Raw genomic sequence first — 17,163 nt, forward strand, 5'->3', positions numbered from 1 at the left:
TCTGGGACTTTTCTATACAATTATCATTTTTCTCTCCTTGACTTCAATGTCTTCTCTGCTGGCTCTTTATTTTTCAAAACATGTAAATCATTTGTATTCTAACATTACCTTGACTCTGTGCCTCTTTTTACCAACAATTCTCCCTTCTTTCATCACCTGTGTATATTGATTAAATAAACAAAAAACAATTCAAAGTAATTTTATATGAAAAACATTGCGGGAGGAAAATAGAATAAAAAGCAACAGTAACAATATAAAAAAAAATCACCTGTTGTCAACCACAGGCATTTCTTCCCAGGTGTAATATAGTTATATAAAATAAACTTGTCATCAGAAGTTTTGAATCTCAGTATTTTTGCTTAATATTAAATTTTATATAGCATTACCTTTTCTAAAAAAAGTGTTAAAATAGTATTTTAATGACTGCATAATATCCTATAGTAAGAATGAAATATAATTCATTTATTCATTCCTACATTTAGACATTTAGGTATTGTCAAAAATTTTTGCTACTATAAATGGTTCTGATAAACATGCTTGCAGATAAATCTTTGCATACGTCTCTGAATATTTCTACAAAATAATCTTCAAGATTGGAAATTATTGACTAAAGTAAAATAAACAATGTGAATAGCTTTTATCTTTCTGACACAAGCTTAAAGTTTTTGTTCTTTCATTAAGGGAAATTTGTCCATTTAAATTTATACTAAAAATATTGTGTTATTGACAAGGCAAGTAAAGAAAAGAAATCAGTGCTACTGAATCAGGCACTCTGATGGATATTCTGTCTCTTCCTATTCAACACATTTTCCTTTGGCAATCTCTTTTCATGAGCTTATCAACTACCAATGTATTGATGGCTTCCAAATTTCTCTTCAGGTATGAATTCTCCTTTGAGCTTGAAACTCCCATGTCCAAAGGCTTCTTGACTATATCCTATGGTGTGTCATGCAGTCCTTTGGATTCTGCATTAATAAAAGTAAAGTATTCTTACTTCACAAAATATTCTGTAAATAATTACCCAATTTTGTTAATCAAGTCATATGGAAGACAATGCATAAATATACAAAATAAAGAATAAGAAACGTACTACAAATATTCAGAAAGCATTAAAATATGTCAAAATACTGTTACAGATATATACTAATAAAATTGAAAATCTCAGGACATAACCTTCTAAGAAAATATACATTTTCAAAATTGACTCTATAAATGGAAAATTTTAACAGGCCAATAAATTTAAAAATTAATTAAGAAAGGTTCCAGAAACAGGTGGTTCAAGAGCAAATTCTATTTAATTTCCTTTTTCAAAAATTGATAGATAAAATTCTATGTATTTTCCATGTATAACATGTTTTTAAGTATACATACCTTGTAGAACAACTAAATTTAGCTAATTAACACATGTATTACCTCACAGTTATTTCTGAGTAAACATCCATTCATTATTTTTCAAGAATACATGTATTATTAACTATAGTCATCATGTTGTACAATAGATCTCTTAAACTTATTCCACCTAATTGAAATGTCATATCATTTGACCAATATCTGCTTAAACCCCAGTTTTAATAGAAAATTGAATTTCATTAAGTTTTCAAGGATCAAAATAAACCCATAACATAGTAACAAAAACAAAATATTTCCAAATTCATTTTCTGAAGCTAGCAAAAGCCTAAAACAGTACAGCAAAGGAGGCTACTGAGCACTGTTATTTGACTCCATTGAATTAGGACTGGATGCAAGTGTAAAGCATCAGATTTATAGAACTTACTACAAAAAACTCTAAAATACCTCATTAACATTTTCATATTACATATTAAAATGGTAATATCTTGGCTATATTGTTTTAAATAAAATACATTATTAAAATTAACTTCATCTGTTTCTTTTTACTTTTTAAAAATGTAGTCACAAGAAAATTTTAAATTGCATATATGGCTCACATTGTATTCCTATTAGTATTAATATAGATAATTTTGCTTATAAGGATACAAAACTTCTCAGCGAGTTAAATATAACAATATATTAAAAATAATTTGTGATGACCAAGAAAGTTGAAAGTTTTCCATTAAAATATCTACTAATATATATGATAAATTTATATAAGTATGATTTAAAAAACAATAATTTTGATAGTGCTGAAAATGCATGCAATAAAAATCAACCACAATTCTTAATTTTAAAACTCTTAATAAACTATGATGAAACTCTTTAATGTAATGAAGAATATCTACCTATAAAATGGTTGACACTACACCTAATGGTGAAAACATTAGTGGTATTCCCAGTGAAGCCAAGAGAAAAACAAACTCTTGCTAGCACTTATTATTATAATTTGGAAGCTCCAGCAATACCACCTAACATGAACTATAAACATGAGAAAGGAGTAGAATAAAAAAATTAAGAAATAATTAGAACTTATAAATCAGTAACCTGCTTGTTTACTATACACACACACATACACACACACACACCAAAAACAGCCATTTAAAAATGCAAAGGAAAGAACAATCTCTTATTACCAATGATAAAAAATAAAAACTACATAGAAACTAACACTACAAGAAAAATGTCAGACTTATATGGAAAAAATGTTTTTCTAAGTAATGTTAAAAAATTTTGAATAAATTAAGACATCTTCCAGATGAGAAACCTCTATGTCAATTCTCCCTAAAACAGTTCATAAATTTAATGCAACCACTCTCGGAAGTCCAATAAAATTGAAGGGGGGGGGGGCAGTGGTAGAGAGACCTTGATTAAATAATTCTAAATCTCTTATAAAAAATTGGTTAAGAATAGCCAGTAACCTTTTAAAATGAAAAATACTAAAAAGAAACTTTTATTAGCAGGTTTAAACTGTATTGTAAAAGCCACAATAAATAGCGTAGTCCTAGTAAACCATATAGAAACTGATAGAACTGAAGAGAAAAAATAGGCTGGAAATCAAATAGAAAGACAAGAAACAAGCCTATTTGTAAATTAAGTATTTAGCATATGATAAATAATGCATTTTAAATCAGTGGGAAAAACATAGATTTTTTTTCAATTGATGGTGCTGAGACAACTGGTTAAATATTTAGAACAGAGTAAATTTAGAGCCTATCTCACACTGTATATCAAAATAAAATTCCAGATGGTTTGAAGAGTTATATGTAAACAATAAAACCATAAAAGAACTAGAAGCAAATACAGAAGAATTTTTAATCTTATCTTGGGTTGGAGAAGGTCTTCCTAAGCATAAAAGCAAAGGCAGAAGCCATAAAAAATGTAATATGGTTTTTAAAAATAGAATATTTGAACACATAAAAATGAAAGGTCTGTATAGCAAAAACAAATGAAACTAAAAGGCAAACAATAAATATAGAAAAAACTATTTGCAACATATGACAGAGTACCATATAGCAGCTGAAAACAATGTCCTATGAAAAATAATTAAGGACCTGGGAAAAACAACTAGCACATAGTGTTAAACGGAGAAATTGTTATAAAACAGTACATACATTATTATAGGAACTTTGTAAAATACACTTACATTTGGGTATAATGGCTTCCCACATATACCATGTTTATAATTTCCACGCTTTTATACATATAGTCCCCTTTGACTGAAGAGATCCTCCTTCCTTCCCTGTCTATACATCTCCTATTCATCTTTCAAGCATCATTTCCGACATCCCTTTAGACAACAAGAAGTCTTCTTTGAATTATCAGGCTGGAATATGTGCCCTTCCTTTGTTTGTCCATAGTACATTGTTGTACACCATCAAATTAATGCTATTTAATATTATCTGTTTACATGTATTACTCCACCCCTATGATTAAAGTTCCTTAAGAGAAAGGGTAATATTTTACCTCTTTCTGCATGCTCATTTCCTAGTATTATATCTGTCAATTAGTACACATTCGAAAATATTGGTTTGAATTATTGCTAAAATATCTTCTAATTAAGATTATTCCAAAATGAAGCTAACATCAATAGGGAGACAAACAACACAAGAGGCATCAAACTGTATAAGAAGTCTGAAAGAAAAAAAAGACATAACGTCATGAGAGATCATTCTGTCCTCATTTTCACGTTAAACCAGAAGCTTCCTTCAGGGTACAGCTCAATGAGTCACCCTAGAGTATTCTAGGTATATATTGATATTCCTAAAAATCTAAACATATGTACCATATACAAACCGTGTCCCACAATTTATCACTTAAAGTTTATTGTTTTTAAATGATTTCTCATTTATGAGTCTTTTCTCTCATTAGACGTTGATCTCTGTTATGTGAAGAGGTTATGCCTTATCTAGGCAGATATCCTACAAAGTGTTTGGCTAAGTACCCTAGTACTTTAATAAAAATTCAATATGCAGAAATTTTCTATACAGCTTTAAGTAATTTTCTGTTTTTATTTACATACATCCCTTCATAATTTTCTAAGAAAATCAGGATCTACTCCAATTTCCTCATTACCCATCATCATCCAGAATGATGAAGAGATGAAGAGATGTATAGATTATTAAGAAAATATTTGCATTTGCTGAGTAAACCCTTTATTATCTAATCAAAAGAACAGCTTCGGCTGTGCTGCTCCTAGCTGTACTAGTCCACACAGCTTTCCCAGTTTTCATGAATTAGTGGAGGTAATGTTAAACCACTTTTCTAGTAAGAGTGTATAAGGATATTTAAGTGAGCTCATCCCTCTAACAAAGGAAAGAATAATTTTCATTAATCATTATTCAACAGTACATCTTCTTGAACTAAATCATGAGAGGAGGAACTTATGATGTTTTTTATTAGTCAAAACATTTTCTATATATAGCTTAGTATATGCAACGTGCCAAATTACAGAATTCTATTTACTGCTAATGTCAATTTACCACCACATTGCTTGATATAATTCAAAGTTTTCCAAGGAGCTATTTGACTTTCTATAGACTGAAAATAAAATCATGAGATTTAAATTATTTAATGCCAAAAAGGAAAGTCATCTTTTTCTCCTTCTTATGTCTTTGTTTCATAAAACTATTATCAGACAGTCCATGCAAACAACTAAAAACAAAAAATTATATGGTGTAGTTAATTCAAAAAATGCTTTTGCTACACACAGAAATTGACACTAAGTGCTGTATTAGAAGGAAATCAGTGATTTTCAATTGACATTGCACAGGAAATCGTTTAGTGTCAATTGATATTAAATGGGTAAAATTGTACTGAATTAGTACAAAATGATTTGGTGGAAAAAAATGTGCTTCCATTAGGTGACTTGATATTAAGTGGGCTCAAATGTAATAAGTTTTAGAGGTCACTAGTCAACAAAAATTGGGGCATGCTATTCAACCCTGAGTACATCAGACTGCTTGCTCTTAATACCCTCATCAAAAGATAAGTTAGTGTCATACTATCATGACAAAATTGTCTTCCTTTGGGCTTTCAAGGGAAGTGGGAAAATTCAAATTGTTTAAATGAGCTAAATTGGCCAGTGGTAAGAACCATGACTTCTTAGATTTATCTGGTGGTCCTAATCCTTTAAAAATATATTTTTTTCTAGAATTTTTAGCATGAAATGAAAGGCAACATAACAGCACGTATTTTATGTAATATGGTCCAGATTGAGCTTTCTTTATAAAATGGCTTTGACAGTAAGCACACAATAAATTATATTGTATTAGGGAGTGATATGATTATATATAATGAAGTAACCACTTTATTGATCTTTTAAGAAACCTATGTTTTTAAACCTGAGTAATGAGGAAAGAGAAGTGTGTGGCTGCAGGAGACACAAGGAAGGAGAAGAAACAGGAAAAGTTACATTACACAGTCACTACAAGAACAAATTGAATAAAATATTATAGATATTTTCTGGGAACAGAAATGGGGGTTTGTGAGGTACAGAAAATTGTAAAACTCATTTGTTACTTAGTAATACAAGAAACAATAACAATAAAACAGACATACTGGGAACACTCCACCCAACAAAAACAGAATACGCAATCTTCTCAAGTGTACGTAAGGCAATTACCAGTGTCCAGGATAGACCACATATTAGGCCACAAATTAAGTCTCCATAGATTTAAATAGACAAATATCATACAAAGTATCCTTTCTGACCACAAAGGGATAAAGTTAGAAATCAGTAACAAAATGAAAACAGTTAGGCAACATACTCTTAAACAAAGGATCAAAAAAGAAATCACAAGAGAAATTAGAAAACACCTAGAGATGAATGAAAAAGTATTATCCCCAATCAAAACTTAAGAAACACAGCAAAAGGAGTGCTAAGGGGAAAGTTTATGATTATAAAAGGAAAGAAATACACATTAGAGCAGATGTAAAATACAGAATAGAAAAATAAGATAAAACCAATAAAACCAAAAGTTGGTTCTTCAAAAAATATTAATAAGATTGACAAACCTTTGGATATATATACTAAGAAAAAAAGAGAAGACTCAAATTACAAAAATCAGAAGTGAGAGAGGAAACACTACTACTATTCTACAGAAATAAAAATGATTATAAAAGAGTACGATGAGCAATTGCTAGGCCAACAAATTGGATAACCTAGTTGAAATGTAGAAATTCCTAGAAAAACAAAACCTACCATAACTAAACCACAAAGGAATAGAAAATCTGAATAGACCTATATAACTTGTAAGGAGATTGAATCAATATTCAAAAATCTCCCAATAAAGTCCTGGACCTGATGACTTCACTGGTGAGTTCTACCAATTATTTTTAAAAGGAATAATATCAACTAGAGTTTCCTCAAAAAACAAAAAATTGAGCTACCACATGATCCAGCAATCCCACTGCTGGGTATGTATATACCCAAAAGAAAGGAAATCAGTATATCAAAGAGATATCTGCACTCTTATATTTGTTGCAGCACTGTTTACAATAGCTAAGATTTGGAAGTGTCCATCAACAGATGAATAGATAAAGAAGATGTGGCATATATACATAATGAAGTACTATTCAGCAATAAAAAAGAATCCTTCTCAAACTTTTCCAAAAAAATCAGAGAAGGAAACACTCCCTGACTGATTACATGAGGCCTGTATTACCCTGATGCCAAAACCAGACAAAAACACAATAAATAAAAAAGACCAATATCTCTTATGAGCATTGACAAGGATTGAAAATCCTTAACAAATTATAGCAAACCAAATTCAGTAGCATATTAAAAGGATTTTACCCTATGACGAAGTAGGATTTGTTGTTGAAATGCAAGGATTTTTAACAGATGTAAACCCATCAACATAATACACCACATTAACAAAATAAAGGGAAAAAACAATAATCTTGATTAATGCAGAAAAACTACTTGACAAAATCTGACATCCTTTTATAATAAAAATCCTCAAAAACTAAGAATAAAAGTAAAAAATCTCAACATAATAAAATCCATGTATTAAAAACTCACAGCTAAAATAATACTCAAGGGTAAAATACTGAAAGCTCTTCCTCTGAGATCAGCAACAAGGCAAGTACTATTCCACATAATACTGAAAGTCCTAGTCAGAGCAGTTAATTAGGAAAAAAAGAAATGAAAGGCACCCAAATCAGAAAGAAATAAGTAAAATTATCTCTGTTCACATATCATATGATCTCATATGTAAAAAACATATTCCACAATTTCCACCAAAAAAAACCCTGTTAGAACTAATAAATAAATCCAACAAAGCAGCAGGATAAAAAAATCATCATGCAAAAATCAGTCACATTGCTACACACTAACACTGAACAATCTAAAAAGAAAACTAAGAAAACAATTCCATATACAGTAGTATCACAAAGAATAATACTATTTAGAAATTAACCAAAGAAATAAAATTTTTACAAATAAAATCTATAAAACTTTTCTGAAAGAAATTAAAGAAGACATAAATGAAAAGAATTGTGTTCACGAATTGGAAGGCTTAACATTGTCAAGATATCAGTTCTGCCCAAAGTAAGATATAATGTATTCCCTATAAAAATCCAAATTATGTTTTCACAGAAATAGAAAAACTCATCCCAAAATTCACACGAAATATCAGAGAACCCCCAAACAGCCAAAACAAAACTAAAAATGAAGAATAAAACCAAAGCACTCAAACTCCCTGGTTTCAAAACGTACTACAAAGCTACAGTAATCAAAACAGCACGGTACTGGAGTAAAGACAAACTAAGAAATAAAATAGAGTCCAGAAATAAACCCTCACCAGTGTGGTTAAATGATCCTTGAAAAGGGTGCTAAAATTATTCAATGGGGAATAGACAGTCTTTTCAATAAATAGTGATTGGGAAAAGTGGGTATCCACATGCAAAAGAATAAACTTCAATCCTTACCTAACACCATATATAAAATGAATTCAAAATAGATTCTAAATATAAGCTTTAAATATAAGACCTAAAACTATAAAACTATTGGAAGAAAGCATGAGGCAAAAGCTTCATGATACTGGATTTGGCAATTATTTGAGTATGACAACAGGCCATAGGCAATGACAACAAAAAAGACAAATTGAGCTTCATAAAAATTAAAAATTAAATGCACATCAAAAGTCACCATCAACAGAGTAAAAAGCCAAACCACTGAATGAGGGAACATATTTGCAGGTCTCATATTGGATAAGGGGTTAACATCCAAAATATACAGAGAACTCCTAAAAACACAACAACAAAAATCTGAATCAAAACTGTGCAAAGAACTTGAATAGACATATTTCCAAGAAAGATATACAGATGGCAAACAAGCACATGAAAAGATGTTCAACATGACTAATCATTTGGGAAATGTAAATCAAAGCTACAATGAAATGGAATCTCACACCAATTAGAATTGCTACTATCACACACACACACACACACACACACACACAAAACAAGTTTTAGTGAGGATATGGAGAAGTTGGAACCATTTTATACCTTTGATAGAAATGTGAAAAACAGCATGGCAGTTTCTCAAAAAGTTAAAAAATAGAACTACCATATGACAGAGCAATTCCACCTCTGGGTATATATTCAAAAGAATTGACAGCAGGATCTTGAAGAGATATTTGTTAATATGTTCATAGCAGCCATATTCACAACACCCATATTCACAATTACTAAAATATGGAAGCAATTCAAGTGTCTATTGGATGGATAAATGGATACACAAATTGTGATATATATACACAATGGAATATTATTCAGTCTTAAAAAGTAAGGAAATTGTGACATATGCTACAACATCAGTGAACTTGGAGGACATTATGCTAAATGAAATAAAGCCAAACACAAAAAGACAAATACTGTATGATCCAATTTATATGAAGTACTTAGGGAAATTAAATCATAAAGACAGAAAGTACAACGGTGGTTGCCAGGTTGCTGGTGGGGAGGAAAAATGAGGACTTATTCTTTTATGTGTATAGGTTTTAAGTTTGCAAGATGAAAATAATTCTGGAGATACTTGGTGGTAATGGGTTCACAATAATATGAATGTACTTAATGCCACCAAACTGTACAGTTAAAATTGAATAAGGTGGTATATTTTATGGGTATTTTACTACAATAAAAAAGTTGAAAAAAAAATGGAAGAAAAGCTTTGTGATTTTTTTTCTTTCTTTTTTTTTTCCGAGACGGAGTCTCGCTCTGTCGCCAGGCTGAAGTGTAGTGTCGCGATCTCGGCTCACTGTAACCTCCGCTTCCCGGGTTCAAGTGATTCTCCTGTATCAGCCTCCCGACTAGCTGGGACTACAGTCTTGCTCTGTCACCAGGCTGGAGTGCAGTGGTGCGATCTCGGCTCACTGCAACCTCCGCCTCCCAGGTTCGAGCGATTCTCCTGCCTCAGCCTCCCGAGTAGCTGGGACTACAGGTGCGTGCCATCACGCCCAGCTAACTTTTGTATTTTTAGTAGAGACGGCGTTTCACCATGTTGGCCAGGATGGTCTCGATCTCTTGACCTCGTGATCTGCCCGCCTCAGCTTCCCAAAGTGCTGGGATTACAGGTGTGCACCGCAGGGCCCGGCCACTTTGTGATTTTTTTAATGTGACCTGCTCCACCCCAAAAATACATAGATAGGGAACTCTTCATGGTAATCACTGGGCTTGAAGAGATAGTATTAACCTTTTTTCTAATTTGGCCCTGAGACTGAAAAATATATATATCCATAGGAACCCATATAGAACTTACGATGAATGTCCACGAAGTAAACCAAGAACATTCCCCCTCGCATTAGCAGAGAGCATTCTAAAATATAATTTAGTTTCATCACAGAGGAAGCTTACAATGAAACTGGAGCTACATTCAGGACAGTCTTTAAGGTTCAGGAGAATGATTTGCTGATTCAAATGGACAACAGAGAAATCTGATTAAATAATAATATATTTATGATCATTACTGTTTATTAAGCTTTTACTAATAGTGAGGATAATCTTCAGCGTTCTTCATTAACTATCATAATCATTTTGCTTAACAATCTGATAAGGTCCACCTATTTCAGAAACAAAGATCATGAGATTAAGAAAACTGACCAAAGTAACAAGCACAGTAAGGTGTTAAACCCACATCTATCTGAATCCAAAGTAAAGAAATTTTTTGGGGGGGCGGAGTGAGGAGGTGGAAACAGAGTCTCACTCGGTCACCCAAGCTAGAGTGCAGTGGTGCAATCTCAGCTCACTGCAACCTCCGTCTCCCAGGTTCAAGCGATTCTCCTGCCTCAGCCTCCTGAGCAGCTGGGATTACAGGCTTGCGCACCATGCCCAGCTCAATTTTTGGATTTTTAGTAGAGGCAGGGTTTCAAAACATTGGCCAGGCTGGTCTCAAACTCCTGACCTCAAATGATCCGCCAGCCTCGACCTCCCAAAGTGCTGAGATTACAGGCGTGGCCACCATCGTGGGCCCCAAGTAAAGAATTTTTAACTAGGTAATTTGGACTTACAAAACTGGGACATAGTTGGTAATTTAAAATAAAAATCCTCTTGCAAGAATATCTGAAGCTAAAATGTTCCAAAGCACAACAGGAGCTGTGAACAAGTTAGTAGTCTATAAGGAGAAGTATAAATACATTGGAAGAATTAATCTAGGGGGAGGAATGTGGTTTAAGCAGTAATTGATAGGTGAAGATGAGCACAAAAATCAGAAAACACGTAACTGTACCTGTAAGTTGCTATTCCTTTAAATCTTGCCTTATTTTTAAATAAATAAATATGCTAGAAAACATTTATTCTTTGTGGTTTTAGTACATAGAATAATATTTTAATTTCCAAATACCACAAATGAGATCTAAAACATGATTAAATAATTAACTCCATTATCCTTACAATAGAAAACTTAGCTATTCAAACAATGAACTTTCACATGGGTGATGCCACCTCCTACATTGTCACACATTACAAAGTTATAGTCACAGGTTTTTAAAGAAATAACAGCTTTTCCAGGTTAAACTTCCAATCTCAAGCCTATTCATGATGATAAATGTCACAGTGTCAAAGACCTACAGGGAAAATCTACGTTAGCTCTAAGGTGGGTTAACCAGTACATACTGATTAATCCAAAATCCATTTGTTAGGAACAAGGCAAGCACTACACACCCTTCATTTTGAAGATACTCATAAACCCAATTAACAATTTTCAATGACAAAGCTTGTCCCTTTGTATGTATGTATAATAACATCATAGAACTCTATACAAGCACATACAAAACAAGGTGAAAACTGACTTGGCCATACAGGTTTACAATCTAACTAGAAAGCATAAATATCACAAATAAATAGATGTAAATACAATTAGTACATTGATAAACATACTTCATACTCTTATGCAGTAAATACTCAAAAAATAAGCAATGAAAATAACATAGAATACTTGTTGAATGGACTAAACTCATCCCAGTGAAGTTTCCTGAATACATTTTCCTTGAATTTTTATTATAAAACTGCAGCTAAATTTTGCCTAAACAAGTTTGTCCCTAAATGTAAACAATGCATCCAACATTATAGAAATCATCAATTTTTAAAAATCTGTTGTTGGTAAACTATTAACATCATTATATTCAAAGGAAATGTTAAAATTATTAAAATTTTAATATTTTAATTCTAAAAACTATATACTACTATCAACATTTGCTTCACACATCTGCAATATGAAAGTGGTAACGTCTAAAGGTTTAACATTTTAAAATAATATTTTCACCTTTTAGCCATTGCATTATATCAAAGTTATGCAATTTTTTACCCTTTTATTATTATTTTTTGCACTCTCTCCCTTTACTGGAGATTATTGCCTTCTTCTCTGACATCATAACTAGATAATATCTCAATGACCTGTTACTGTATCCTTGGATAAGAGGAGATAGCATCTCCAGTAAGGTCAAATATGAGTCAACCATGTGATATGGGTACTGAAAAATTCCAATTAAATCTTAAACTGACCTGACAGAATAACAGTATCTAGAATGAGGGAGATGACATTCCCACTCTCATCAGCAATGGTCAGATGGCATGATCAATACTGTGATACATGACCCAGAAGCACAATAATATTCTAAGAAGGGGGAAAAGGAAGGGTGAAAGACTAGAATCATAACATATTTGGAATGGTAGAAAGAATCAAGGGTATTACATGTTGACTATGCGATTAGGAAAACAATCGGGATAGAAAACGTTTCAAATGTTTGAAAACTTCAAATGAGATTACTCTGTATGTTCCCAAGGCATATACTATTAATAAAATGATGGGTTGAGAATACTAGATATAGGTTTCAACTCAAAGTAAATAAGAACCTCTTAACATCAGAATTGCTCACAAATGATGTGTTGCTTGAAATATTAGTGAACATATTTCAAGCAGAGACTGGAGGTGTTTAAAACAGTTTTACGATATGATTCTATTAGTCTTCTCAAAGCTCAGAATTAAAATACTTAATAATGCTGAGTGGTGGATGTTTTTACAGTGTGGCCTGGAATCTGCAGTTATCAACCTACAAGTGTCTGATTTTTATTAGCAAAGTATTAAAAAGTTGTTCATTTTCCCAATTTAAGAAGAAGTTTATGCACTGGACATTGCTTTTCAAAAGTTATTTTTTGAATAGTGGTAACCAAAGGTTGGGGCTTGGGTGGTGGGGAGAATGGGGACATGTTGCTCAAAGGGTACAAAATTTCAGTTAGGAGATATAAATTATGGCCATCTATTTTACAGCATGAAAACATATAGTTGGTAACAAATCATGCACTACACACCTGAAAATTGCTGAGAATAGATTTTAAATGTTATCACCATGACACACATATACATACACACAAATGATAAGTATGTGAGATGATAGATATGTTAAGTAGCTTGATTTATTATTTCACACTGAGTATATATATATGTTAAAACATCCTTTGCTCACCATAAATATATACAATTTCATTTGTCAATTAAAAATAATAATAAAGTTACATATATAAATTTTTTTATTTCAAGTGGTATGGCTTTATATAATGCTGAATGACTCACTTACTGATTGAATCACTGTCATTCATTCAACAGACATTTATTCAGAGCCTGGTATGTGCCAAAGACTGCAAAGCGGCATACAAAAAGAAAGAATAAGACAAAGCCTATGCTTATAATATGTCAGGGTAAGTAGACACCCAAAAATAATCATTTTCAAAGTTTAAGATCTTATTCTAGAAGCCTGCGCTCTGGGAGCACACTGGAATGGCATTTAACTTTCCAGAAGAATCAAGGAAGACTTCACTGAAGAGGTGATATTTGAGCTGGGCTTTAAAAGATTAATAGGATTTAACTAGATAGTAAGGGAATGGAATGATATTTCAGGCAGAAGAAGCATTATGCACTCAGAGGCATGAAAGTACATGGTGTGGTTAGTGAAAAAGGCAAGAAATTTGGTAAAGCTGAAATGTGAGGTATAAAGTATGGAAAGAGTGAAAATAAGACTGACAAAGTAGATCATGACTAAATATTTGGGGTCAATATAAGCCATGCTAAGGTGTCTGGGTTTAATCTTGGGCACAAAGAAATGTTTTCAAGTAAAAAGGTAACATGGTCACATTTGCATTTTAGACAATATATGTGCATCATGTGTGAGAAACTCATTTCTATAAATACTAGTTTTTGCCTTGAAACATTTCAGGGGGAGTGGAATCCTCGAGTTACTGGCACCAGCAAGGGTAAATTAATGGGCACTAGATGGCGGCATAGAGTGCCCAATTCTTCATAATATCAGTTACTATTTCTGAGCCTGTATTTTTGACTTAAATAATTCCTTTATTCAAAAATCCCATTAAATGAATATGCACTATTTAGACTGATTGGCATGAAGTAATAGACTACTGTAAGGGGAACATGCATTTTTTAAAAGAGGTAAAGCCCATGTTGGTGCATGATGGAAAAGGCAGTTGAGGATTATAAAAATATTTGGATAAAATTAAAAATACAACTTTGAGTTCAATGGAATCTTAAATTTCTCTTGCAGAAGTTGCCATTTGTCTTTAAATAATAATAATACATATATGTGTAAAACACCTAAACTTCATAAAGTCATTTTATATTCACCATCTCTCCTCTTCTTCAATTACCACCATTACCACATGGACAAACATTACAATTCACATTTTACAAGGAACGAAACTGAGGCTCATGTAAATTTTTTTCCCAGTTTATATGGTACAGTTAATAAATAATAGTACCAAAACCAAAACTCTAGTTTTTTTTATTACAAATCCAGTCTTTGGTTCACTTTGTCATGTTTCACAACTGAAAAATAATTGGGAACTAGGACAAGATTAAGACAAGGAAATGATAGAATCAAATGATTCTAATGCCATTCTGTGATAAACAGAGAGCAAATACTGTAAATTGGATTGTATATTCATTAAGCCCATGGTTTCTGACAATTATTTTGGAAGAATTTACATGTCAAAGAAAATTATGACCAATATTTAGTTATACCAAGGAATTTACATTGGAGAAGCTCTATATATTTTTAATGTTTGGTTGATAATATGTTAACAAGATGATTAGTAAGAAACACAAAAATAGTTTGTAACTTAAGATGTAAAAGATTCCAAATAACTATAAATTCCCTATGGAGAAGCCATCTGTTTGCCCCATGTCATCATGCCTTTAAAATTACACACAAAAGTTTGAATACTCAACAGTAGAATTGTTTATTTAGTAGTGTGGAAGGTCTCCCTCTGTCTATTTCCTGAGGGAAAGCGGCTATAACGAGCCTGCCTGAATTATGAGAATAAAGTTTTCCTTTTTTAAAGAGTTTATTCTAACAGATAGGAGGTAACTTTTATTTCTGCCTTCCTCTCTTGCCACTCCATCCCCAGCTAAGAATCCAGTCCCTTAAAAGCTGTCATCGTTTTTGTTGTTGTTGATACTCTCCACCAAGACAAACTAAACCAGACTGAGACCATGCCATTTTAGCATTATGAAACAAGAAAGAAAGCAAAAGTCACCAGCAGAGCAATACAGGAATTTGAGATGTACAGAGGAATTGAAAAAAGAGGAGCTGATAGGAGCATTCTCTTTCAAAGCTCAATTTAGTGTTCCAACTACTTAAAACCCTATCACAATATACTCTATGCCATCAGTGAAGAAAAATGCCAATTTTAAAACATTATTTTCACTTTTTTATAAAAGGTAAAACATGTTAAGGTCCATACGTAAAATCTTTCCAACACATCAGTTCATCTGCAAATTAGTAGCTGATGTCTGCTCAAACGCAGAGGAAACTTCCATTCAGGTCTTGAAAAAGAATAGAGCTCATTTTAAAACATCTTTATTTATTTGTGCAACAATGAGTTTAGAAACAAAGTATCCAGTGTATTTTCCTAGAGTTAAAAAAAGAAATATTTTTATTGAGTACATTCCAAAACAATTAAATATTCTCTTACCCCACCCTTTTCACCAACTGAATAGTTTTCATTTGACTTTGAATTACCACCCACTTACTGATTTACAAACTGGTCAAATTCAGCATACATACCCACACTCATACAAAATGCATTTCAGGTTTCCCTTTTTGGATTAAAAACTAAAATTTTATTTTACAGTGAGAGCTAATTTGTTAGGTAAGACACAATTAAACCAAGAAAGATAAATCTAAACTTACTTACTTCTTCCAAATTTGAAAATTGTCCATGAGATCTTCACCAATAAGCTACATCTTTTCCATGCTTTATGATCATACCCCATTTTTTGTATGCAAAGAAGAAAGGGGACAAATATCTTTGATTATAAGTGTTGAGATCCTAAATTAAATCTAAGATTTGGGGCCTTATTAATACAAAGGGAGAAAATAGTTAACTGAAGATGTCATTAGTAAAAATTTTCATTAACTTCTATCTCTATAATTTCTGGCCTTTCCAGTTTTCGGTTGCATCTTTCTAGAAATGCATGTCCTTTTCCTAGCCTTAGCTCTGAAAATATTGCTTCTACCCATAAAATGTCATGTTGATAATGCTTTAAATATTGAATTATAAAATTTCTATATCAGAATTAATGAGCCTATTTCATGTTTTAACACTGAAAATATATTCTAAGAGTTTACGACTTCTTTAATAATTTGTTTAAAAAGTAGTTGAAGGCCAGGCATGGTGGCTCACACCTGTAATCCCAGCACTCTGGGAGGCCAAGGTGGGCGGATCACTTGAGGTCAGGAGTTTGAAACCAGCCTGGCCAACATGGTGAAACCCCATCTCTACTAAAAATTTAAAAAAAAAAAATTAGCTGGGTGTGGTGGCAGCCGCCTGTAATCCCAGCTACTCGGGAGGCTGAGGCAAGAGACTCGCCTGAACCCAGGAGGCAGAGGTTGCACTGACCCGAGATTGTACCACTACACTCCAGCCTGGGCAACACTCAGCAAGACTCTGGTCTCAAAAAGAAATAAAATAAAATAAAATAAAATAATAAAATAAATAAAAGTAGTTGAAACCAGAAAAAAAGAGATCATCTAACATATAGGAGTAGAATTTTGAGATATAAAGTTTTACTCCACATTTTCTTTGTCACTAATATTTCCCCACTATTCCTTGCATTCATAAGCCCTTATTTTCAGAATTTATTGTCTATTATGGTTTTAATATGTGTCCCCTCCAAATCTCATGATGAAATGTGGTCTCCAGTGTTGGAGGAGGGCCTGGTGGGAGGTGTTTGGATCATGGAGGTAGATACCTCATGAATGG

The 17,163-nt window shown here is 32.4% G+C and overlaps 1 protein-coding gene across 38 annotated transcripts in view; it reads right to left on the reverse strand.

Moving 5' to 3' along the window:
- The window catches only part of ZBTB20 (zinc finger and BTB domain containing 20), an 830,234-nt gene that overhangs the window by 709,516 nt on the left and 103,555 nt on the right, over positions 1-17,163 (reverse strand). Inside the window, exon 3 of one of the 38 annotated variants that reach the window (XM_063602531.1) lies at positions 847-965. The exons of the other annotated variants lie outside the window; for them this stretch is intronic. The gene's annotated coding sequence lies outside the window, so the exon portion shown is untranslated. The remainder of the gene's footprint in view (positions 1-846; positions 966-17,163) is intronic. 38 annotated transcript variants of the gene reach the window in all.

The sequence above is a fragment of the Pan paniscus genome, chromosome 2 (assembly GCF_029289425.2).
Source record: "Pan paniscus chromosome 2, NHGRI_mPanPan1-v2.0_pri, whole genome shotgun sequence".
Classification (NCBI taxonomy): domain Eukaryota; kingdom Metazoa; phylum Chordata; class Mammalia; order Primates; family Hominidae; genus Pan; species Pan paniscus.